General features: G+C 47.0%; 1 protein-coding gene across 3 annotated transcripts in view; it reads right to left on the bottom strand.

Annotated features, from left to right (window-relative positions):
• The window catches only part of POR (cytochrome p450 oxidoreductase), a 72,113-nt gene that overhangs the window by 40,258 nt on the left and 5,005 nt on the right, over positions 1-26,850 (bottom strand). Inside the window, exon 2 of one of the 3 annotated variants that reach the window (XM_045204623.2) lies at positions 26,355-26,539. The exons of 1 other annotated variant lie outside the window; for it this stretch is intronic. The gene's annotated coding sequence lies outside the window, so the exon portion shown is untranslated. Of the gene's footprint in view, positions 1-21,082; positions 21,232-26,354; positions 26,540-26,850 lie in introns of those variants that run through there. One more of the 3 variants, XM_024571695.3, reaches the window with a different exon arrangement.

Below are 26,850 nucleotides of genomic sequence, written 5' to 3'. Positions count from 1 at the left end.
GATTATAATACTCTAAATCGTATTTAAAGCCTCTCTTTTATCAGGCCTCCTCTGCCACCACACTGGTGGGGGTGGACAGTGCTAACTCACGGGCATAGCCCAGCAGTTACAATGTCCCGGGGAGGCCTGGTGCGGGGAAAAATAGCTCTGATGACAGAAAAGGTAAGGTGGTCCAAAACAGCCGGCAAAGTTGCAGCAACATCTGCGCTGGGCCGTGAAAAAGGAAGAGGGTCCTCCAGTCATATAAAGGAGGTAAGAGAAATCCCAGACACAAACAGCATGAACCAAGGCCTAAATCGTGAAAGACTGGTAGCTGCAGAATCTGCTGTAACTCGTGTGGCATGATGGGGTGCATTTGTATGTGTGGGTGTGAGGGTGGTGAGTAGCAGATGAACGTTTTAAATGAGGCTGACACCAGTGTGCAAAGGGCCTGGGAGCCCTCTATGCATCTAAGGTCTTTGGGCCCTGGGCAGCTGGTGACGACAGGGCGAGGGTGTGACAGGATCAGAGAGAACTATGCACCTATACCACGGTGCTGGCACCACGTCACATCAGTACGCTCACAGAACCTTGACTAAGGCAGTCTAGAGCAAACTCAGGCCAACGTTGCACAGCCCACGCTCAAGTGCCCTTCGCTGACAACCTTTCCCCTACATCACAGGGCTTACACGTGAGGTCTGGAGACACGTGACGGGTATTGTGAAAGAGGGAGGTGCCGGGAAAGCTGGGTCTGTGAAAGCATGACTTGGCAAGAAGCAGATAGAGAGCCAGCATCACTCAGCACAAATCAAGCTGACAAAGCCCCACGGGGCCTGACCACTGGAACTGCAGCTGGTCACAGCGGCCACGCAGGCTGGTTTCAACCAGTCTCTCTGGGGCCTGGGCCACCCAACCCAAGCACCAAGTCTGGTGAACCCACAGCTCCCCTAAGCCTTTGGCAAAGTACTCCAGGGCCTTTTGTGGGTATAACTTAGTAACACTATTAAAAGTTAGCACAGGGACGTTTATGAGCACAAGATAACTTCACATGAGTTCTGTGAGATAATAGGAAAAAAAATTATATCTACCTATATATATAAATGTATATAAATACATTGCTCTCTGTGTCCTGTTCCTGACACAGAGTTCCCTCAGAATTTCCTGAGTGACAGGAGCAGCTTTTGTTCTAATGAGGCGAATCTGGGTGGGCTCCTGGATGGGGACTGGTCACCAGAAAGACCAAGCCATGATTAGAAGCTTGGGATTTTCAGCCCCACCCCCTTCTACAGAGAGGGGAGAGGGGCTGAAAACGGAGCTAACAACTGATGATGCCTACAGACTGAAGCCTCCATGAAGTCCCAAGACCACAGGGTTCGGAGACCTATCAGGTTGGGGAACATATCCACATACTAGAAGGTGCCACCCCCCAACTCCACAGGGACAGAAGCTCCTGCACTCAAGACCCTCCCAGACCTCGCCCTACATACCTCTTCATCTGGCTGTTCACCAGCATCCCTTATCACATCCTCCAACAAGCCGGTCAATGTAAGTAGCTGTCTCCTGAGTTCTGTTAGCTGCTCTAGCAAATTAATTGAACCAGAAGAGGAGGTAGCTGGACTCCCACTTGTAGCCTATCGGTCAGAAGCACAGGTGTGCCATCCTGGACTTGCGACTGGCATTTGATGTGGAGGCAGTTTTGTGGGACTGAGCCCTTAACCTGTGGGATCTGATGCTATCTCCAGGTAGATCATGTCAGAACTGAGTTGGATTGTAGAATTCCCAGCTGGTGTCACAGAGAATGAAGGACTGTGAGTGTGGTAGAAGTGTGAGAATAAAGGAGAGACCCAGGAGGGAGAACTGGGTTTTTCTAACACAAGTCAGTACAGGTCAATCCTCACTCCTTTGCCTCAATTAATTTTGAATACAAATAAGGAAGAGAAACACAAAGCTGAGGACTTGCCTTAGTTTACTCAGGTGCTGGGCAGACCAGTTCTGAAGGCTACTTCTGCCTCTAGGGCATCAGCAGGAATAAGGGGTAACACTCTGACAAGAACCCCTAGAGGGCAATCAGACCCCCTTGCCACCCCCTCCCCCAAACACATACACAGCGGCAGGGCGAGCTACAGTTCACATCGAGGTCCACGCAGCAAGCCCGCGGCACTGACAGCGGAGCACGCTCCCTTCCACAGAAATGAGAATGGGATGGGCCAATGCCTCCCAGAGTAAATGTGCACTAAGGGCTCATTAATATATTTTTATTTTTTAAAGATTTTATTTGCTTATGTTTAGAGAGAGGAATAAGGGGGAAAGAGAGGGAGGGAAACATTCATCGGTTGCCTTTTGTAGGCACCCTGACCGGAGGCTGAACCCACACCCCAGGCATGTGCCTTGACCAGGAATTGAACCCACAACCTTTCGTTTTGCAGGATGACACCCAACCAACTGAGCCACACCAGACAGGGTAAGGGCTCATTAACAGAGGTGCAGATGGGCCAGACTCAGCATCAAAGACTAACGGGAACACAATCGGAAAGCGTCCCCAGGATGGAGCAGTCCCCCAAAACATGAAACAGTAAAGGTACTGAAAAGGTTTACTACCCTCAGGAAAGGGAGATTCAGAGGCAGCTAATCCCTTCTTTGAACAGTCAGAAAACAGAGAGAGGAGAGGCCTGGAAATGCGGCAGCGGGGCCTGGTCGTGTAGGGCAGTGCTGGACACACTCTGCAAGAAGAACTTCCTGACAACGGGCTGAAAGAGAGGCAGGGCCCCCATCGTAGCAGACGCAGCTGGCCAGTCTGGGTTCAGTGAATGACACAGAGAGTACCTGCCGTCCCAGGGGCCTGGGACACAAACCCACCAAATCAATGTTCATTTAGCTGAACTGGCTGATTGGTGACAATGCTGGGGGAAAACCCCAAGGCTCTACCCAGAATTGATACTTAAATACTGACTTCCGGATCTCTTTCACTGAACCTTTTAAATGAACACACACGCACACACACTCACTTCTAACTTCCATTAAACAAGAGCTATGGAAAGCAAGGGCAGACATCCCACACAAGTGACATGAGATCCCACACAGTGACATGCGATCCCACAGCATACCCAGAGGCCTCAGGAAAGAGGAGGAGAAACAGGAAGGTTTAGGGCAGACCTCTGAAAAAGGCAGGGAGGGGGAAGTACTACCGTTATTTTTCAGACTATAAAATGCACTGGACCATAAGACGTACCTGGGTTTTAGAGGAGGAAAATAGGAAAAAACCCCTGCTGCACTGCCTCCCCCAATCCCCCCCCCCCCCCCCGCAAGCCAGGGTAAGCTACATTTGGACTATAAGACGCACCCTCATCTCCCCCCCAATTTGGGCGGTGCGTCTTATAGTCTGAAAAATACGGTAACTTGATTAAAAACTGTTCCCATAAACAATCCGTGCTTCACACAGAGCTGTGTCTCATCTTTAACAAGGACCTTCTTATTGGTGTGCTCCCCCAAACACACCATCATCATGTCCTAATTATGTCTTTTTTTTTTTTATTGTTATTCAATTACAGTTGTATGCCTTTTCTCCCCATCCCTCCACCCCACCCCAGGTGAACCCACCTCCCTCCCCCCTCTCCACCCTCCCCCTTGGTTTTGTCCATGTGTCCTTTATGGTAGTTCCTGTAATTCCCTCTACCCACTGTCCCCGCCCCCTAATTATGTCTTTAAAACCCAACTCCGGTCCCTGACCAGGTGGCTCAGCTGGTTAGAGCACAGTCCTGATACCCAAGGTTGCGGTTTAATCCCTGGTCAGGGCACACACAAGACACAACCGATGTGGACCAACAAATCGCTGTTACTCTCTGTCTGTCTCTCTCTCTCTAAAAAATAAATAAAAATTAAAAAAAAAAACCCTCAACTTGGTCTGCACAGACACAGTGCTGCTCCCTGATGGAACTTTCACTGCTCCTTCTGGCACCAGGAGGGGGGACGTGGTACCTGTAAACAGTGACAGAGAGGACCAGGAATGCCAGTGCTCCTGGGTCTCCCCACTCAGGCACCACAACTGCCACTTGTGCCAGGACCTCCGGCTCTCCCTGCCCAGACTCCAGAAGCGGTGGGGGGGGGGGTACTCTCCCCCTCCAGCCTGCGCTCTCCCTGCTCAAATGTTTACATTAGGGGGGTTGAAGTCGGGCCAGAGGCTGCTCAGCCACATGGTGTTTCTCTCCAGTGTTTTCCTTCACTTCTCCATACACAAGTATATTATAGGCACACATATATGTGTCTATGCATTCATACAAATAGCAAGTAAAATGTATCCTGTTTTATAAGACATTTTTTCATGTGGCTAGAGGATCCTTTACAATGATATTTTCTTCGGCTGTCCGATAGTCCCCTGATTTGATATACCATTATTTACTTAGTTACTTCCCTATCCTTCATTTATTGAAATATTTTTAAATATTTATTTATTTTTTAGAGAGAGGGGAAGGGAGGGAGAAATAGAGGGAGAGGAACATCGATGTCGATGTGTGAGAAAATGATCAGGTGCCTCTCACATACACCCTGACCGGGGACTGAACCCACAACCCAGGCATGTGCCCTGATTGGGAATTGAACCAGCAACCCTTCGCTTTGCAGGATGATGCCCAACCAACTAAGCCACACTGGTCTGGGTGAAATATTTCTGCTCACATAAATATACTGTATATGGGCACATGGGAGAAAAGATGAGGAAAGCATAAGAGCCCTGCTGTGCAAAAGTTCACAATCCGGTCAAGGAAACACTGTGTGAGACTGCAGCCAAACGGGAGAAATGCAGTAACATCAAAGGGCTCTGGGGGTAGAGACGTGAGTAACCTGCCCCAGAAAACGGGGGAACGGTCCACGAAAGAGCGATTTTAGCAGTGTTCTTTCGAGTCGCTCACTCTGGTAAGCGACAGCGGCAGTGGTAGCCCACTATAAGCAAGCCCTGGGCCTGGCTCTTCTTGGGCATGTATGTACATTAGCGTCTCGGCCACCTCACACTGAAGTCACTACTGTCTCCGGAACGAGGAGCTCAACGCTCAGATCAGGTTAAGTGGTTTGTGTGAGGTGGTAAGTGGTGGAGCTTAAATTAAAATGTGTGTCTGTTTCTGAAGTCCACTTTGATTTCTTCCCTAAATATTATTAATAAGAGCATCTTTAGACAAAAATCTTTTCACTCTAAAAAAGAATCCTTAAATTCCCAACTAGATTTGAATTTATCTAACTCTTGATACATACGTTGCCTTTAAATAGGATCAACCTCTAGCCAAGCCGATAAGGACAAAAAAAAAAAATGGCATAAATTGCCAAAAAGGGAATAATTACAGTATCCACAGACGTGAATACTGTAATATGGGAAATGATGAACATTATGCTAATATTTGATAAGTTAGCTGGAATGGACAAATTTATTTTTTTTTTAATTATTTTATTGTTGTTCAATTACAGTTGTCTGCATTTCTTAATACACACAACCGGAGCTCACCCAAGAAAAATAGATAACCTGAGGAGTTCTCTAAAAGAATTCAAATTACGTTAAAACCTTCACCGTAAATGAACACCGGGAGCAGACAGCACCAGTAAATTCTATCAGACATTTAAGGAAGAAATTATACCAACTCTATACAGCATCTGTCGGAAAGCACACCTCCCAGCTCATTTTATGAGGCCTGTGTTACCCTCATACAAAAACCAAAGACAGTACAAAAACCCAAAAAACTATAGACCAACATGCCTTATAAACACAGATGCAAATACCTGAAAAATTAGCCTGTGAAGTCCAGCAGTGTATGCAAAAGGCCACCACGTCATGGTCAGACGGGCGTTACTCCAGGGCGCAGGCTGGCCCCGTTCTGAGACACAGCGCGGTTTACTGTGCCCACAGGCTTACACTAGCTCAGATGACCGTCTTAATGGACGGAGAAATAGCATCTGACAAAAATCAACATCATTCAGGATGCAAACACCAGGTGAACCAGGAATGACAGAGAACTACTTCAACCTGATAAAGAGTCACGGACACGTTATTACAATAATAACAGCACCCGCTTCATTGGGTTATTGTGACAATTAAGTAAGATGAATTGGGAAAAGGTTTAGAACAGTGCCTAGCAGAGAATACGTGCTATAATAAATGTACCTGTTACTATTAAAAATTCTGAGTAAGAAACAAACAAAAAAGTAAGTACCTGAAGCTATGATATGAAAAAGAATGAACTACTGCTACACACAATAACACGGATGAATCTCCGCAGATGCCATGTTGAGTGGGAGGAGCCAAACACAGAGGACTACCAACCACTGATGATCTAACTTCGAGAACAGACCAAAGTAATCTGTGCTGATGGACAGCAGAATGGCGGTTCCCTTTGGGGGAAGGGTCATGAGTAGGAGACAGAAAGGAAGCTTCTGGCATGCTGGACAATGTGCAATGTCTTGACCTGGTGTTTACAGGGTAGTTAGGGGGAGTTTAAGCCTGCAAAAATTCATGAAGCCATACACTGGAGTTTTGTAGAGCTTACTACACATAGGTTACTACAAAATGAGGAAGCGTCTGAAATACAATAGCACGTGCACTATGGCCCTAGATATGTAAAACTGTGTATGTACGCACATGCATAAGATGATATCTGAAAGGATCATCACAAAAATATTACCTCAGGGTTGAGACTTTATTTATTCCAATTTAATTTTAATGTATTATTTATAGATTTTTTTAAAAAAAGAACAATGGGCATGTGTTACTTACCTAATCAGAAAAATATACTCGAAGCTGTCTTCTTATGGGGAAAAACATAAAACCGAACCCACCCAGGTCCTCAGGTTCTCCTCTTGGAATGCGCCTCTCACTGGGCCCAGGGACGTGTTCACTGTACCACTGTTTGTTTTGGCCCCAAATTGGATGCTTATGTTTGTTTTCAATTCCAAATTATAGAATGTTATGTGGTAGTTAAAAATAATTAGATGAAATTAATGGTACTTTAGACTGCCAAAACATATTAAATAAAAAAGAAAGTTATATACTCATTATGAAACCATTAGTGAAATAAAATAAAAATTATGTATTTAGCCCTGGCTGGTGTGGCTCAGTGGATTGAGCACCAGCCTGCGAACCAGAGGGTTGGAGGTTCAATTCCCAGTCAGGGCACATGCCTGGGTTGTGGGCCAGGTCCCCTGCAGGGGGCGTGCGAGAGGCAACAACACATTGATGTTTCTCTTCCTCTCTTTCTCCCTCCCTTCCTCTCTGTCTAAAAATAAAATAAATAAAATCTTTAAAAAATAAATTATATATTTCTCCAGAAAACGACCAGGAAGATACGTACAATAGTGACCTCCTCCAGAGAATCTCTAGAATATGACTGGGGTGCTGGTATCTCAATGGGACTTTGCTTTGTCTGTTCTTTTATAGTGAGACATCCAACGTTCATGTGTTACTTCAAAAATTAAAAATAAATACAGCTCTGGGCGGGTGGGTCCGTTGGTTGGAGCGCTGTCCTGATGTTCCAAGGCCACAAGTTCAATTCCCGGTCAGTGCGCATATAGGAGTCAAACAATGAATGCATGGATGAGTGGAACAACAAATCGATGTCTCTCTCTCTCTCTGTCCTTTTCTATCTCTCCATCCAATAATAAATAAAACTTTCTTAAATAAAAAATAAATACATGGGAGCTGGACTTCACGCTGCTGAAAAGGGGAGTTACACATATGGAAAGAGAGAACAAGACATGAAGGCTGTGGGGTGAGGTATCCCCCACACTGAAATCGGAGGTATCCGTGTCCACAGCTCCAAATGGTTTTTAATATGTAAAGATAGATCTAAAAATGTGTATATTTCCTAGTTTCATCTGCCAAGGGGGCCTAGAAATAATGGCATCCCGGGAACAGGGAGCCATCCAGCACCCAGATCTTAGTTTCCAAACCATTCTCCATCAAAAGGATCCAGGGCTCTGCAGAGAAATGACTGACTCCAGATCTGGGGCAGGAGCAGCAGCGAATGAACCTGAGGGGAGCCACCTTCGTGCGCCAGAGCAGGGAAGGGCTCGAATAATGATGGCGACATGTCCAAAGGACACAGAAGTCTACGGGGCTATGGGAGAGGTCCCACCAGCCAAATTTGGGACAACTCGAACATACAAATAAAGACCAGCAGCGACAGATTATAACCCATAGGATAAAAGAATAACTTATGAGTTAATACTGGTAGAAATATGTAAGTGAATAAATACATGGGCGAAAAGAGAAAGTTCTTCCTTATAGTGGAATGTCAACTAATAAATGTAGAAGCAATGAAAGACAGAAAATCACCCATCAACAACCACCATAGTAATAACTGCTTCCAACAAGAATCATGAATGCTAAAACTTGTAAGTAAAAGTTTGATGAGAAACTTTTGATGACATAGGGAAAAAAAAATTCATAATGGACCTGCCTGACACCACATAATCGAGTGATCTAACAGCTCCCATATCAGGGAAAAGCAACGCCACCTGCCACCAGATACGGTGTTCTAAGTACACAGTCCCATTTCTGATATCCCGCCAAAAATAAATGACCTGAATTTATCACGAAGGGACGTCAAACAAATCCACACTGAGGGACATTCTACAAGGAAATGGCATGCCTTTTTGAAAAATGTCAAGGTCATGAAAGAAAGAAAGACTGAGGAACCAGTCCACATCAAAGGGAACTAAAAAGTGGTTACAGTTAAACGCAATCTTGGACCAGGAATAAAAAAAGATCTTTCTTTCATTAGAAGACATTAGTAACAAAATTTGAATAAACTCTATGATTAGACGATACAGTATTTTCAATGTTCATTTCCTGATGATGATTATTTGTACCAAGGACTAAGAAGAGATATCTCCAGAAGTGGGGGGAGAGAAGGGGTCTCACATGCCTCTTGGTGGCAGTGCCCCTAGGAGATGACAAGGTCCCAGAGTCAGGGAGGTGGCTGCTTGGCTGGGGTATGGGGAGACCCCAGCAGCAAACAACAAACTGTCATTCTGTAAGGGAGGCGTAAAAACCAGCAGACAGCACCAAGATCTGATATGACCATGTGAGAGACAGCAGCCACCACTGTAGAGGCCACCATGGGCCGAGGACTGAGGGCCCCCAAAATGCGGGCCCTGCAGGAGGCCGCATAACCTTGTCATGACCCCTAGGAAGCTCCAAGAACGACTGCAGTGGACTCCAGCCAACCTGGAGCATGACATGAGAAATTAAGTTCATTTGTAGGAAATCATGTCTCTCCACAAGGCTTCGTGGACTGAGATTCATACCAGCTAAGTAAGAGTGATGAAGAGCTTGCCTGTAGTGGGATGAAATTGCAAAGACTAGAGAAAATGTGAACAGGGGAGCGGAAAGGGGGAAGAGGGACAAAGAACCCCTGTGGTGTAGTGGGGAAAGTGTGCAGTGGGAGGTGCTACCCCAGGGTTGCAACCGAGAATCAACCTGAGGACCACAGCCTGGGGACCTACAGATTCGCCACTCAGCTCTCCACCTGCTGAGAGTCAGACACTCATTACCTGCTCCACAGTCCCGAGCCCTACTCGGCGTGACAGCTGGAGGGAAGACTGTCAGGGCAGTGGGCGACACAGAAGGTAAGAATCAGAGTTCTGGGAAGCGAGTTCAATAACCATTTACCCATGAGTCTCCTTAAGTCACAACATTTACACACGTGTGCACACACACGAATGTTGAAATCTCTCTGCGCCTCAGTTCATTCATTTATAAAATGGGGATGATACTATCTGCCTCACAGGGGCTGTGGCCGGCCGTGTGGAAGACAGCAGGTGCACCCAGCGAGTGACATCTGCATCAGGAGAAAAGGCAACTGCTGTCTGTTCTGGGCCCAGTGTACTGGGCTTGCTCAGACTAGGTGAATGCAGAGAGACGGGCGGCGGAGTGCTGCCGCTCTGCCCGCCTCCCGGAAGCCCAGCCCGGGTGACTACCAAGAGCTCCTGATTGCCTTCAGGAGTTTAAGAAATATGATCTGGTGAAATCCAAAAAGCTCTGGAGAAACCCAACCTTCTTCGAGGGGAAGTAAGGGTCTGGGTTGAGGTTTAGAACTCCCCCAATCTGTCCAATCCTGCCATTCAGAGAACCTGGAAGAGCTGGAACTGAAAAGACCAGTACCCCTCTCAGCCACTGCCCCTGGCCAATGGGAGCATGTTGAATTTGAATGCATTGCCTGTCAATCATTCTTGATCAGCTCACCTTGACTTTCAACAGAAAAACCCCTTAATTTACGTGTAGGTGATGTCACTTTATAAAGTCCCTCTCACTAAAGGGGTGGAGGAGCGAGGAGACAAAAGAAGACAATGCCGGGCAAAGGTCAGGCCCAGCAGACTGCTCCCAAGGTCTCAAACAATGGTAAAAGGTACAGCAACAGCTGGTCTGGCCTTTAAGAACACAGAGGTTCGGCCTCTGAACTCCCACCAAACCCCCGTGCCCCTCTGTCCCCATTTTTCTACCTCGTTAGATACTCTGCAAACTTCCACTGACCCAAATGGAGAAACGATGGCACTTAATCCAACTCACCTGTTGGCTCTGGCGTGAAGAGTCGCTGGACCTGTCCCAAACCATTTGGGCAGGGTTATCAAAAACTCACAACAACATAAACAAGCCAGCAGTACTCAGATGCCATGGTGATACAGGACTGCCCTGCAGGTCTGTAGAAGCCTCCCCAGTGACTCCTCCTCGTTTACAAGACTCTGCAGCGGCACTAAACCATCAGATGAGGACGGTTTCATATTGCCCTGACCACATTCTCTTAGGGAGTAAGAAGACAGAGCCTCTGAGGCTGGCCTGACATTATACCATGCTGTCACGTGGGACAGGTCCGCTTTCACACGAGAGGTCACACGAGATGCTCCTGAGACTGAGAGTGGAGTGCTCCTTGTGACAGGCACTGCCAGGCCAGCTGTGTACCTGGCGGCAGTGAGCTGCGGGGACACAGCTGTGTTAAGAGAGCCACTGTGCCACTCGCTGCACCTACTGTGGCTTCCTGTTCGAAAAGACGCCTACCACATCAAATAGCCCACCTGTGCGAGGGGCAATGCGGTCACAGGGCTGGGGAAAGGTGTCCTCTGAGCACTGGGTGACACACACCCAGGAGGCTTAACGCACACTCATGCCAGGTCCAGCGCAGGCAATGGGGCTGCTCCGCACCTGGCCTCCGTCAGGGGCCCAGGTAGTTCAAGCAGCTTTTTCCTTGTGACTTCTCCCCCTCAACGTGTAACTTCCAGGGTTGGTGTGCAGGGGAGCAGACTTCAGGAGGGCTCCGCCCCAGTTCTTCCTTAAATGCCCGGGGCCAGACGTGACACACATTACTCCTTCTCTGGGGCCTGAGCCCCTGCTAACTTCGAGAGGGATGAGGAACGTGGGGGAGCCTGGAAACACGCAGCGAGTGGCGAGTGCGCTGGCCACGCAAGTGTGGCACCTGCTCGAGGTGATGGGGAGCCAGTGCCAGGACTAGCGGAGTCTAGCTGCTCAAGGACTCATAACCTATAAACTGGGTTTTTAAAAATGGGGATATAATTCACATAGCATAAAAGTCACCACTTTAAAGTGTACAGTTCAGTGGTATTCAGTACACTCACCCGTTGTGCAACCGCCACTGCTAATCCCAGAACAGTTTCGTGACCCCAGAAAGAAACCTCACACCCATCATCAGTCACTTCCCATTCCTGGCTGGTCCTTCCCTTTTTGCTCTGGATGCCAAGAAACTGAACAAAACAAAGGAGCCTCTAGCAGCCACACGCTACCCTTAACCCTGGGTCTCACCTTTTTTTTTTAAGCAAATATTAATTGTGGCAATAATTAACATAATTAAGCATTTACACTATTACATTCTACTACTTCATCCTATCCTTACAACAGCCCTCTGAGCCAGAGGAGCTGGAATTATCGCAGAGGTTAAAGTCCTTGTCCAAAATCAGGGAACTGACACGAGGTAGAAGCAGATTTCAAACCCAGACTATATGGCACCAGAGCCACTCTGTCATCCACTTGCATGTCCTTCGAAACCTTTTTAGAACAAGGCAAGGCTACAAATAGAAGTTGCTTCCCTGAACGGTCTGGGCTTCATTTGCAGTTGACCTCCTGGCTGCACCATCAGGTGACAGAACTACTCAAAACTAAATAGCCCCTGGAGACACGGGAGAAGCTGGTGACTGGCTGGAGCTTTCCTGTGTTTCTGTCCCCGAGTGTTCAAGAGGCCTGGCACAATGTGGTATCAATATCCATATTGGCTCAATGACCCGATCGACGGAGTCTCCCAAACCAGAGTCATCTCCCCACACGCGCTGGTACAGCATGCGGGCCACAGCCCTGAGCATTTCAACAGGACTAGTACTTCCTTCGGAGAATGCTTGGCTCTGCTTAAAGCCACCCATTAAGGGGCAAGAAGCCGAGCCAGGCTTTTCAATTTTCACAGCAAAATGACGGACCAGTACTCATGAGATGTGCTTAAAAACCTCAGGACCTCCTCTGTGGACCACCTGCCTCCTCCCTCTGGCGAGGGGTCTCTCCCTGTTCACTCTCCCAGATTCTTCCGCTTTACCCCTGCCTGACAAAATACATGACTCTTGCTTCCATCTCCGAAAGCCCTGCCCTTGCTATTATACTAGAACCTGAAGTTCTCTGCCCTTTCCCAAGCTGGTCCCGGAGAGGGCTGGCTACCTGGGGATCATGCTCTTATGTTCTTTGGAACATTCCTTCCACCCTCTCTAAGCCAACATCATCCTGTGTGGTCTTGTCCACACACAACTGCAGTCCCAGCATCTCAAAGAGGACCTAGTGCTCTCCAAGTGAACACACGAGGTGCTCTCCAAGCACCTGCTGAGTACAGAGGCTGTAGCCACCGCCTTATTCAATGAACCTTCTGCAAAGACCCAGGGAAAAGCGCTTCCTGTGAGAAACAGATCTGCTTCCTTTTTTTTCAGTTTGCTGTGCAATCCCATCCTTCTTTGCCTTGCCTTCTAGGAAGCTCTGGGCTGAGCTTTGTGCTCAATCACAACAGCTTCCCTTGACTGTTGTTTTGGCACAATTACCTGCCTCCCCGAGTCCTCCTCTCAGTTACTAGTTCTTTCCATGGTTTTGGTTTTGCTGGGAAGAGTGTGGGCCTTCAAACTCAATAAACTTAAAACCCAGCTGAGGCAAGAAAGAACATGGGCCTTGTGGACAGACAGAACTTGGTTCAAACCCCAAATATGCCACCTACAAACCAGGGGGCCCTTTACTCATCCCAACACTTATCACTCAGCTTCAGCCCCTCACCGACCATCCTCACAGTTATGACCATCACGAGATATAAAACACCCAGCACACACTCACAGGTTACACTAGATTCCTTTTATGCATTTCGTTAGAATCTTTAAAATACACATATTTATTCATGTTTTTGGTATCCAGGTAACTGACCTAGAAATATCTAGAAAGACTTTGACTACAATGGGGGGAGAGGATCCAAGTTCTTTCTCTCCTGAATAACTGTTGAATTAATTATTAAATAAACTGTCCATCACGGGAAGAGCTTGAAATGTTTAAAAATTCACACCTAGATGGAAAATTAAAATCCTATAAAAAGTTCACAAGGCCCTGGCTGATGTGGCTCAGTGGACTGAGCACTGGTCTGTGAAGCAAAGGGCCGTCTGTTCCATTCCCAGTCAGGGCACATGCCTGGGTTGCAGGCCAGGTCCCCAGTAGGGGGCACACGAGGGACAACCACACATTGATGTTTCTCTTCCTCTCTTTCTCTCTCCCTTCCCCTCTCTCTAAAAAAAATAAGTAAAATATATTTTTAAAAGGTTCATATGGCACCTTAGAATAATCTTGAAAAACGCAGATCAGACCCAATGTTGACAGTCACTACAAAGAAGAAAGCTTAGCAGTACACTCGGGTGAGAGAAGCCGTACTCACTCATCCATTCATTTATTCCTCCATTCTCCCAGCTGGTATTTATAGAACGCCTCCCTTTGCACCTGGTTCTGGCTTACACTCACGGGAATGATGCGGAAGTTCCCTGTACTCACTGAACTCACATTCTACTCCAAGCACATGGCCAGTAGGGAGTGGGAGATTTAGATGCCTCTTATTCTAAGACGCTTCCATTATGGAAATAGATGGAAGGGAAGAAAAATACAAAACAATATGAGAGGGAGCCCTGGCTGGTGTGGCTGAGTGGATTGAGCGTTAGCCTGTGAACCAAAAGGTCGCTGGTTTGATTCCCTGTCAGGGCACACGTCTGGGTTGTGGGCCAGGTCATGCAAAAGGCAACCAATTTCTCTCGCACACTGATGTTTCCCTCTCTTTCTCTAAAAATAAGTAAATAAATAAAATCTTTTAAAGGATGAGGTTTCTTCTGTTTAAGAAGTACAGCAAAATTTAAAAAATGACAGTGAGAACGACAGTAAATTCTTGAGCAAAGGAGGGCAATAAAAACAGAGCTGTGGGATCAATCTAGCCGTGGTACCACGGGCAGGTCTTGAGAGGAGGTGGGGCAGAGAGGGGGCAGAAATTACGGACTCAGGGAGCCAATTAGGGCGCTAGAGCAAACAGGAAATGACAAAGAGCTACAGTAACACCAGGGCAGTGGAAAGACATTCAAAGACTAAAAACTGACAGGACAGCATGGTGGTGGAAATCCAGAAGGAATGCAGGAAAAAGGGACAGATGTCATTTGTCCTTAGAGTGTTAAGAGACAAAGACGACGGTGAGGTCACTAACTGGGATAAAGATCTCGCTGATGGTGTTCCCAGGTAGGCCATGGCCTTTTTCATATCTGTTGACATAGTAAATGACCTTTAAGAGTTTGCAAAGTATGTTACATAAGGCGCTGCATCCAACATGTCCATATAACACTGCAGTTTCTTAAACACTCACAAAGGTTCTGAACCCTTAGCTGAAACCAGCAAACGCTCTTCCTCACAAGACCACAAATCACTAACCAATGCCTGGAATGTGTCCCAACCCAAACTCCACCCCTGAAAGTCCTGGACACAATTGGCTAATACATTCTCCTGCGTATTCAAGAGCCACCATCCCTGTTTGCGGTGTTGAAAACTGAACCCAAGTGACCAACAGATACGGAGTCAACACACCTGGTTCAGAGAAGGTGAGCACAAGGTCATGTGTTCCTGCCCAACCCTCAAACCTTTGTACAGACCCAGCCTACCCAACGCAATGCTGATGCGTGCCTGAGAGGGCCAAAGTGCTGCCGGATCACGGTGCTCTTACATAAGCACCGAAGGGAGAGGGGGTGTGGAAGGCTGGGCCCGGCAACCCGGGTGGGCAGGGCAGGACCACAGGAAAACACACGGAAGACAAAGATAAGGGAGATTAAAAAATGACTAAACCTAATTCATAAATTTCACCTGGAAGTAAACTATGTAAGTGCCACATCACAGGGCACACCCCGCAGAGTCCAACTTCCTCCCTCATCACCACAACATTCCTCCCTCATCATAGGTAGACAAAAGCCAACTATTTCCATTCTATTTTCCTAACACAGGATGCCTCCTAAAGAATCCAATTACCTGAGAAACAGTCCACAGCGGATGGCACCACGGTTTCACCCATCACTGTATCCTAGTTTAGGTTGGAAACTGATTAATTTCTGGAAGCATCTGTACGCTCTCTCAGCTGTAAAGACACTGTGCAAAGGATATCACGATGCCTCACCCTCCAGCACTCCAATTTAAAGGATAATTCTTATATTTCCCCCCAACATAGTCACCTCTTTAAAAGTAAAATAAATATGCCTCCCACACCAGCAGTTATCTCCACAAGCAAGGAGGACCAGGCCCCCCAGGTGCTTTGTTCAAAACATACCCAAGAGTGAACTAAGTTGCCCAGCAACCTGCATCAGGCCTAATGGAGGCTGATGAACTTGGCTCCGATGGACCCCACCAACAGGAGCGACCAGCCTTCAAAGAGCCATGGTTTGCCCATGGGACTCTTCTGCCACCTTCACTCACACACACACACACACACAACAGGTATACAACTAATGTAAACATCTCTCTCACCTGGGGAGGGGTTTGGGGAAGGAAACAAACTTTTGGAATGAGGTGCTCTAAAACGGTGTGATACAGATTCAGGCAGAGTAAGGTTCCCAAATGATGGATCCACCCAGAGAGAAAGACACTGGGCAAGAAGAAAGTCAGAAAAAGCCCAATACAAGAAAACACTTCTGCGCTAATCATATCCCTGACCTATTTAAAAGCCTTCCCATCACTTGGCATGGTTCACAGACACCTTCAGATAATTCCTATTCACTCCAAGCCTCATGCAACCTACAGCCTACAGCCCCCAGAGGGGGTGTGCCTTGGTGGGCTCCCTGCCTACCCTCCAAGACCCAAGGCAAATGTCACCTCTTCTGTGGAGCCCAACAAGACTCCCTTCCACGCACAAAAAGGCAGCTTGTGTGAGTGCTCAGCACCACGATAACCGCCTCGTAGCATTATCTGGAGAATGAACTCAACATCCTTTGCCATAATAGTTTAATTTGATGTTTGTTCCCCTCCCTGGCAGTGTGCTCAAGCACCTGAACCAGGCCCTAAACATAGAAGCTTACAGACCCTGCAGGCCAAATATGTTTTTTATTTTCATTTTATTAAAAAAATGTTTATTCTCTCCTGGGGACATTTTTTTTTTATTATTGCTTTTAGAGAGAGAGGGAGGGAAAAAGAACATCAATGCAAGAGAGGAACATCGACTGGTTGCCTCCCTTACACGCTGGGACCAGAGATTGAACCCACAACCTAGTTATGTGTCTTGACCAGGAATTGAACCCACAGCCTTTTGGTTAGGGGACGATGCTCCGACCAACTGAGCCATACAAGCAAGGGCCAAATATGTATTATTTCAATGTCATTTCACAGGAATGGAAACACTTCCAAGTGAGCATTACTGCAGAAACATGCAGAAACCCCTCTTAGGCTATTCCAGGAAGAAAATGGATCAGGTCTTCCTTCCCCCACTTCACGGATAAAGAATGTAAGGCCTGGCATGGGCCACTGCCTGCATAAGCTGCTAAACTGCCTTTGACCCAGGAGCTTCTCCCTACCCACCCAGTGAGTCTAAGTTTCTATCAAATGCCAGCCAACAGAACCGTACAGGAAAACAGGTTTTGTTCTGTAGCCTGCATAATAAATAAAAATGGTAATAAAGAACTGGCACCATCTATCTCTCTGTCAGATATTTATTTCACTTCGGTTTCTTCCACTACAATGAAACATACAGTGAAAGAGAAGAAAGACATGCTTATTTGTGCTTTGTGGTATGGCAAGTGAGGAGGAACAATCACACCCTTAAGCACTTGTGTGTATTAAGAGATTCAAAGCAAATAAACAGAAAAGCAATCCTCTGCAGTCAGAAAGTGAGACCCAGCACAAAGAGAGTGAGGACTCTGGAAGAGGATGGCCCTGGGTAAGGCCTCAGCTTCCCCCCACAGCCTTGACCAAGAGATTTCATCGCTGAGCTCCCTCCCCAGCTATGAAGTGGGCAAGAAAACGCCAGCTTTGGGGAGTCATCAGAAGCACTTAAAATAAAAACGTGTCTGTGTCTGTATACACACAGACATGCACACATGGTACAAACTCAGTGCAGGGTCTGGCGTAAGTTTCTGGAATAAAAGCATCTCTGGCATTATCGGTCTTCGCAACTGGCCTTAGGATTGTAAGTGAAAAAATGATGACAAGGTATTATTTTCGGAGGGGAGTGTGGCCATGTATACTGACATTTAACGTCACACCATTTCTACAAACACACTCTCCTCTCTCTTCTGTGTTATTTTTCTCCACAGAAGAAAATGTCTCAGGGTAAGGCTATGGAGGGCATTCACTGTCCATGTTGCACCGTTTCCGAACGGTCTTTTTTTTTTCTATAATGAGCACTTAAAATTTTTTGTAAGCAGAAAAAAATATATTTTTATCAAAAGTCATTTCTCCATTTCATTTTCTTATAATTTTAATTCTTAAAAGAATCTCATATATAATAAAAAGTTAAATCACAAATTACGTGTCACCATTTCACAAACCACGCGTGTTACTCGGCTTCCCCCATTTAGACGGTCAGATCCAGGGCGTCTGTCTGTCTGGTCACTGCTATAGCCTGACACCTAAAGTACTGCCTGGTGCGCAGTCAATATGTGTTAAATAAAGACACTTAAAAGCTGACGAACACTGTTCCGGCTCCTCCACTTCTAAGAATTCATTATGCAAAAATACTTGCCCAACTGCATGAGATAAAGAACAAGACTGCCTGTGCAGAATTAACAAGAGCAAAAAGCTACAACCCTGTACATGTTTTTCAGTAATACCGGTTACTGAGATATTCTGTCATTTTTAAAAGAATGAGGTTTTGCTCTGGCGGGTGTGGGTCAGTGGCCTGTGAACCAAAGGGTCACCGGTTCAATTCCCAGTCAGGGCACATGCTTGGGTTGCGGGCCAGGTCCCCAGTCCTGGGCATGTGAGAGGCAACCACACACTGATGTTTCTCTCCCTGTCCTTATCCGTCCCTTCCCTTCTCTCTAAAAATAAATAAATAAAGTCTTAAAAGAGAAAAAAAGAATGAGGTTTTAAAAAAAGAATGAGGTGGATCTCTACATAGTGATATAGAAAGATAACATGTTAAGTAAGTAATAAAAAGCAAGCCTCACAACAGTGTGGCTAGTTTCACCTACACTTTGTGTTTAAAATTAAAATAATAAACATTTTCTGTTGTTTAAAGTTTTAGAGCTGTAGATAACAAATGTTTTTACGTGTGAAGAAAATATCTGGAGAATACATACTACAGCACGGGCAGAGATTTTTTTGTCCCGGTGAAAAGCTCTGAGAAACGTCCACTACCTACAGTGCGTATTTCAGTAATAGTTTTTAAAATAATGAGCACTCCATATTTTTGTAAACAGAAAAAAAATTTACACTTTTATAAAAAGTCATTTCTCCATTTTTTTTTTCTGATTTTAATTTTCAAGCCAATCTAACATATAAATTGAATCCCAAGGCACTACACTGAGGCCCGCGGGCCTGGGGTGGTTTGCCAAAAGAATCACCGAGCTACTGCGAGTGCTGGAACTCAGGTTCCCAGACCCCCAACCCAGTGCGCTGCTCCTTCCTAAACCACGAGGAAGCGGAGATACTGCAGGGACGGCTGGGCTCTCTGGAGCCATTAAAGGTCTTACAACTATACAGAAGCTTCCATCGGGGCGGGGGGGGGGGGGGGGGGGAAATGTTGCTTAAGAGCTAGATTCTTATTAACTTAAAATGTTCCATGGGTTTAACGAGTAAGTGTTCTGGATTTGCTAAGAAGTTCTGATTTCAAATAGTCCATCTCCTAAGTACACAAGGATTTACTCAGACGCTGATTTTCAAAGAGGATGGACCCAGTCATTGGCAGGTCCTAAAATTTCAGGTTCCTCAGGCAACTGACATCTCCTGTGGCTGATAACAAACTCATACCGTCCAGGGACATTCACTTGCCTGGCTCCTGCTGGCTGCAGTCCATGCAGCTATCCAGGTGCTGAAGTACAATACATTCCTGGGCTGTTTTTTCTCAAGCCTACTTGTCCTTTTTTTTAAGTGCTAGACATGAAGAATTTTAGAGTTAAGACCGCTCTCCTGGGTAAGATCAAATGCTTCTAACACCACAACACAACTGGAGGCTAATATTCCATTCCTTGAAATGCATACCCATTTCTTGGACACTTGAGACAATGATTAAGCTGTCTGCCCAATGAATGAGCTTCCTACGTGAGGAGTATGAAAATCATGAAAAGCTCAGGAACTCTCAAAAGGAAAATAACTCGTTAGAGAGACACAAAGAAAAGACAGTGAACCCTTCTAAGTTTCCTGCTTTACTGAGGCTTTCGGACCCTTCCCTTGATCAAGCCAACCCCACACCACTCAAAGGGGATTTGTGTAGGCAGAACCTGTGAGTGGTTAATGAATCAATGGCTTCTCCCCAAACAACAGGAATCACAACATTGCACAATGCGGACAATGGATCCCAAAGGGTTAGTTAACTGCTCGGCTCAAAGGAACTTAACAGTTCTGAATGTCACCCTCTCTCCAAGACCCTCTCCTTCGATCCACAGAACCTCAATCCTGTGGGGCAACAGGGTGGGCTGTATCACTGTCTGTGCAACTGAGGAGAACACAGAGACGCAAGAAGTTAAGCGTCCTGCCAAGGTCCTAAGATTCAGACTAAGGGCCGGCCACTCCAGCCCCGTCTCCCTTGGCACTAGCACTGCTCTCTAGCTTGGCCAAGCTCAAAGGAAAAGCTGCGTCTGGGGGGTCCTACAGAGGAGGCAGTCACGTTCACTAAAATAACCCCAATCTCCTCAGTATTGGTCACCAGCTTTCACTAGTGGTGACTAGCCTTAAGAAATAAAAAGCAAAAAGTCGACATCAACTTCCCACCACGCAGGCGACCTCGACCTCTTCAATGGCTCCCACGAACTAAGTAAGGGTGTCACGGCTGCCCAGCAGAGCAAGGCAAAGATAATGTCACAGCGGCCGCCAAGGCACCTGCCTGCGAGAGGCACTACCCCCAGGGATACCGGGGCCTCGCCCACACGCAGAGCGATTCTCACAACAGGTTGGGCTGCCTGGCTCCCTGAGCCCGGGACTGAGCCGACCTGGCGCTGCTGGACAGGATTCGGGTCCCATTCGCACTCCTAGAGCGCCTCCTACGTCAGCGACCCCCAAAACTGGTCGCCTCGAGGCCCACAGGACCGACGGGGAAACTGAGATTTGGAGAGAAAAAGTGGCTCGGCCCGAGGAAGAGCGGCGCGGGCCCTGGAGCCAGAGCCCTCTGACGCCGAGAATCGAGGGGCCCGTTGGGCGTCCTTGGCTGTGGAGTAGATGACCCTCAAGCCGTCGCAAGAGGTCGGCTCGAGAGTGAGGGCCAGCAAGCGAAGAACCGAGGTGCGAGCGTCGGGTGTGACACTCAGCCACCCGGGCTACAAGCTCACTCCAGCGCCCAGGGCCCGGGCAATCGCGGCGACCATAAGGCGTCGGGTCCCAGAACTCCCGCACCCCGACACTTGGATCCCGGACCTTTTCAAGAAGCTGTGCCAGATAACCCTCACTCACCTGGAGCAGCGCCGCAGAACTCCCCAAACTGAGCAGGACGCAGGCCTGCGCCACTGAGGCGCTACCACAGCCCGCGCCGAACGCGGGGTGGGGGCGTGGCGATCGGCGACCCCGCCCCAACCAACAGGGCCTCCCGCGAGCTACCAGGGCCAGGTTTCCCCCTGCGAATCCATGCTCTTGGTACTGCCCATACCGGCCACGCCCCCAGTGCTTGAGGGCTGTGCTTTCGGGCTGGAGAGCTGGCACGCAGTTCCGCGGAGGGCGGGACTCCTCATCAGGCCGCCTCTGTTGTCCTTTTGTTGCGGTCCCCAGCCCTGCTGCCCACCCTTTCCTGGGTCACCGTGGGGCCATGGCTGTGCGTCACGCTGTCTGGCCCGCTGTAAGCAGCTGCTGACATGTATTGGCCGCTTGTTTCTCTCCCACAGTCCTCAGTTTCCTGACCTGAGGCTGCAGTGTGCACAGATGGTCCGGATCCCCTCTCCCTGACCTGGGATTGTAATGATGGCCTGCTTTGGTTGGGGGCGGGAAGTGACCAGGTAGTGGTGAGGCCTGGAGGGACCAGAGGATGGGGCAAAAGCGCCTCTGGTTGGAGGAGTCTATCTGTCTTGTTGTGGAGTAAGACCCACCTCTGCCTCCTACTGCTATTTCTAAGTCGTGAGTTATAGGTGTCGATGTAAGCATGTCCAAACCAAATTTATTTGAGCCAAACAATATCCTGGAAGCAAGATCTTATCAGCCTGGAAAAAAAATGTTTCTAAGAAATGACAGTTTGCAACTACTTTTATGTATTTAAAACAAAGGAGGTTAATAAATTAAGGAAAATTACATGATGGTGGGAGAAAGCAAGGAGACTATCTGATTACACAGCAGTGAGTTTCAACCTTTTTCATCATGGCACATGTAAACTAATGACTAAAATTCTGCAGCACACCAAAAAAATGTATTATTTGCCGATCTGACAAAAAAAAAAAAGTAGGTATAATTTTGATTTATTTACACTGGATGGCTATTGTGTTGGCTGGTGTCATTTTTTTAAAATATGACAATCTAGGGGAAAAAAGACATCAGTGGCCCTGACTAAATAGTCAGGTATAGCATCTTTTAAAAAGTCTTGCCTTGGCTGGTGTAGCTCAGTGGACTGACGCAGGCTTGCGAACCAAAGCCGCCTGTTCCATTCCCAGTCAGGGCACATGCCTGGGTTGCAGGCCATGTTCCCAGTAGGGGGTGAGCTAGAGACAACCACACCTTGATGTTTCACTCCCCCTCTTTCTTCCTCCCTGTCCCTCTGTCTAAAAATAAAAAAAAAAAAATCTTTTTAAAAAAAAGTCTTGCCGCACACTGGTTGAAAATCGCTGGATTATAGGATAATGAACAGGATTATGTGCTTTCTTGAGGGTGGTCATTGCTTTAGAAGGAGCAGGTCTGAAGGGGGTCCTTTCAAAGGTATGTTAAGCTGGATGCACAGAAACAATGGACAGGATTTGCTTAAGGCAAAGATAGGCCTTTTGCCTAAGAAGATATATGCCGTATTTTTCGGACTATAAGACGCACCCCCCCAATTTGGAAGGAAATGGGGTGCGTCTTATAGTCCAAATGTAGCTTTCCTGGCTTGCTGGGGGGTGGGGGGGCACGGCAATGGAGCGGGGTCACAGGAGGCAGGAGCAGGACCACATTTTTTTTGCTTCAAATTTTTCTTTCCTATTTTCCTCCCCTAAAACCTATGTGCATCTTATGGTCCGGTGTGTCATATAGTCTGAAAAATACGGTATATGCTTGGGGCTTGCCTATCCACCAAGATCTGCCCAGTTAGGAATTTATGATCAGATCATCTTGTGAGCTTACTTTCCATAGAACCTCTTTTTCATCCACATAGGGTTCTGAGCATTAGCTGATATAACTCCTAAGCCTGAAGGATTTAGCTCAGTGCAATAGTGAGTGCTCTAGAAATATGTCATGGCTATAATTATTACTACTGCTATTAGTATCACAGGTTGGATTAGTATCACGAGTTGACCATCTCCCCTTAGTGTCCCAGTGAGATTTTGAAACTATGACCCTGGATCCTTGCAACTTTCTCTGTGAAGCATGGACTCATAACAGTGAGTGCTCTCTACCTAATGCTAGCACCCCTGAGACAGGAAAAGGCATTTTCTTTTGCTTTTTCCCATTGAACCAATAACTGTAGTCTGTGGATTCTATCTCTAGGACCTCCCCATCTTCTCACCCTTTCTGCTTCCCTAGCCCTAGTGCAGGCTTACCTGGGTGGACCTTTCAGCAACGGGATGATCTTGGCAGCTCTTGACTGTGCATGACACCTCCAGGTTCTTCTACGCCCACTGTTAGAAAAACTTCCTTGTATAGTACTGCTGTGCTCACTGCACTGCATTCTGGTCCCTCCACCCTCCCTCCTCAAAACACACTCTTACTAGCCAGCAGGGGGAAAAAAGTAGGTGGATATACACCTCACACCTTATACTAATACAAGGTCGGGGGGACCCCCAAAACAGAATTTATTTATAAAAATTGTTATTCTTACATGTTTAAACTTCAGTCACCTTCAAAGTACTCTGCATGTGATGCAATACACCTATGGAGACATTGTTCCCACTGCTCAAAACCGTTTGTGAATCCGTCCATATTGATGCCTTTTAGTGCTTCTGACAACTTTTGTTTCACCTCTTCCACATTGGCAAAACATTTCCCTCTGAGGACTTTTTTTCATTTGGGGAAACAAAAGAGAGTCGCTAGGGGCAAGATCGGGTGAATAGAGAGGGTAGGGTATGGAAGCCATGCTGGTTTTGGCCAAAACCCGCTGCACTCTCAGCGCCATGGGGGCAGGTGCACTCCTAAATCACCCATCGTGAAATGGGCAAATGTGTTGAAAGAGTCTTCAAAAATCACTGAAGCCAAATGCAGCCTCTCACAACAATGCCAGCTGGTACACTGATAAAGATGTGTTCCTAGACCACTTACCTAGCTAGGGAAGCATGTACTACAAGAGGCCCACCCTCCAGAAGATAATTTAGGGTTTTTTGGGGTCCCTCCTCATATGAATTACTGACAGATACAATATTTAAATCATTTAAAAAAGAGAGCAAGAATAAAAATGAAAAGGCCTACAAAAAGCCATGGAGAATTTGTGTTAATCTATAAGAGGCCTTTCTGAGTTGTGATGTAAAACCCAGAACCCATAAAGGAGAAGACTGACTGAGAAATCTGCCTACATAAAAATCAGAACAATGTGTGACAAAGACCTACAGGCCAAGTCAAAAGAACGACAGTCAATGATATAGTTGGAGGAAATATTCGCAATTATTAATGGTCAAAGGACTAGTTTCTGTAATAAAGAGCCCCTACTAAATAAATAGAAAGAGCCTGATTATCATAAATGGGGAAAAGAAATGAATCATCTTCAGTTCACAGAAAAAGAAATGCAAATGGCTCTTAACCTTATGAAAAGTTTTTCCACCCCACTCATAAAAGAAATGTAAATTAAAACTTGGCCTAGATACCATCTTTCCCCTGATAATGACAAAGTCCAGAAGTTCGATGACACAGTGGCGGTGGAGCTGCGTGGAAATAGGCGCTGCCATTCGTTGTTGCTACATCCAAACATGAATGCCATCCAGCTATAAAAAGGACACGCGGGGAAGCTCATTGCTGATGCCGAGCCATCTCTGAGATACATTGATAAAAGAAAAATGCGAAGTAATGAACAGCAGGCCAGGAAAGGGGAGGAAGAACATAACTACTGTGTATAGATATTCGGCTGGATGCACATGACCTCTCTGGAAAGAAAAAGAAAAGGGTAACATTGGTTGTCTCCAGGGGAGAACTGGGACCGGGGAAGGGGAAGCATCCCTGTGTGCCCTTTCTACATTTCCCTTCAGGCCTTAAGAATGTTTACTTATTCTGAGCCAAATACGTAAGTACTTATTTAAATATCCAATAACGTTGTCACTGGTCAAAGAACCAACTCTTTTACTAGCTTTCAGTACCTAAGTAGTGACTATCCACTTCATTTTTCTGAAACCAAACTGTACATGTGTGGGGTTGCAGGCACCGTTCTCCTGCCAGCTCCCCGCCATTCTTTCTCACACTCGCCGCCCAGAAAGAGTCACCTACTGCCTTGTTTAGCCCTTCTGGCCTCATTTCCATGCTGGTAAGCAACTTTTTGTGGGTGGCTATTGTCCTACATTTTAGCTGTTATCTCTTGAGTCCTGTTGATGATGAGTTGGGTCATTGGGTTGTCCCGCGTCACACAGCCTGCCTCCCCTATGCACACACTTTTCAACATAATACATTTATAGGCCTACTTTACTCCCTCTGATAGTCACCTTTGTAACTGAAGGAAGCCTGAGGCCTTCTTTTCCTAGTCCGTCCACTGCCGGCAGGATCACACTAGGCTACACAGTGAAGCTACCAGTACTCCTGCCTTCCCTTTGCACCCCAACCTCTGCCTCCCAACTTCAGCCGTCTGAACCTGGACATTTTCATTATTGAGCTTGGTAATGTTTACATTCAGAATATGTGTTCTTTGCTTTGTCTGTCACTTGGGCCTAAAAGCAAAGTCCACGAACACTGACATTGCTAACACCCTTCGGGGGCACGGCCAAGCCCGCCACCCCCATGATGACAGGTCTCTTCTTGTGCAGCTGTCCTCTCCCTGGAGGGTCTTTTTTTTTTCTTTCCTGGCATGATTTACTCATTTTTCTAATTTTATTTTTAAAAATATACATTTCTGTGATACATGACCTGTATATTGCAATGCGTGCTCACCACCCACAGTGAAATGCTCTAACATCACCAGGTACCTGGTCCCCTTTATCCTTTACCACCCTCCCCACCCTCCTCCGCTCTGGCAACCACACGCTGCTGTCTGTGTCTCCGAGTTCCAGCACGACTGAAAAGAAACAGATGCTCAGTCTCCCCTTGGGTCTGGTGCACCGAGCTTTCTCTAGAGACTTCCTTTGGGGTCTCTGCCTGCCCCTACCCCCGTCTGGATTAGCTACTGCCCAGGATCAGGCTGAATTCCTAACTGGGTTTCAGTCCTCACATCAGGTTCACAATGGAAGGAGTGGATCTCCTTAGTCTGGAATGCAAAAGCATTCAAAACCTGGCCCCAACCTGTCTCTCCAGCTTGCCCTTCCTAATTTTCCTCCGGGAACTTTACGCTCCAGCTAAACTGGAGGGATTCTCACACATGCTGTGCATTTGATTCCTCAGAGCCGTCGGGGTTGCTCTTTTCCATGTTTACATGTCTGTGTCTTACCAGTTCTCCTACCCCTGGAAAGTCGTCCCGGTCCCTCCGGAAGCGATGGCGCCCTCACTACTCTCCAGCCCTCCAAGGCCCGGAGTATTTTCTCCTTTAAATCATGTCTCCAGAGTAGTGGTCGTTGGTCCTTCCAGGGCGGGTCTGTTAGAGGTCAGGTCTCTCTGTCTCTCCGCCTTCAAGTCCTGCCAGATTGGGTGAGAAGGAGCGAGGGGACTGGACTATGGTCATTGCAGGACAAGGACTTTGTGGCCTGTCCAAGGCCCTGCTTTGTTTTGGGGGGCTCTCTCCATTGAAGTGGAAGAAGGTTTGTCCAGGCATAGGTACAGGTACCGCTACATTAAGGACTCACAGGGAAGGTGTGATCTTTTAAGGCAGAGATGGGAAGGGGGGCACGCGGATGGGGTGCAGGGGTGTTCTTTCTCCTCAGATGGGATACTTTTTGCCCAAACCTCTTTTACAAAAGACCCCAGGTATCCTAGTTCCCTTCTGATGT

Source organism: Desmodus rotundus, chromosome 1 (assembly GCF_022682495.2).
Source record: "Desmodus rotundus isolate HL8 chromosome 1, HLdesRot8A.1, whole genome shotgun sequence".
Taxonomy (NCBI): Eukaryota; Metazoa; Chordata; class Mammalia; order Chiroptera; family Phyllostomidae; genus Desmodus; species Desmodus rotundus.
This window is presented reverse-complemented; position numbering and strand designations above follow the sequence as displayed.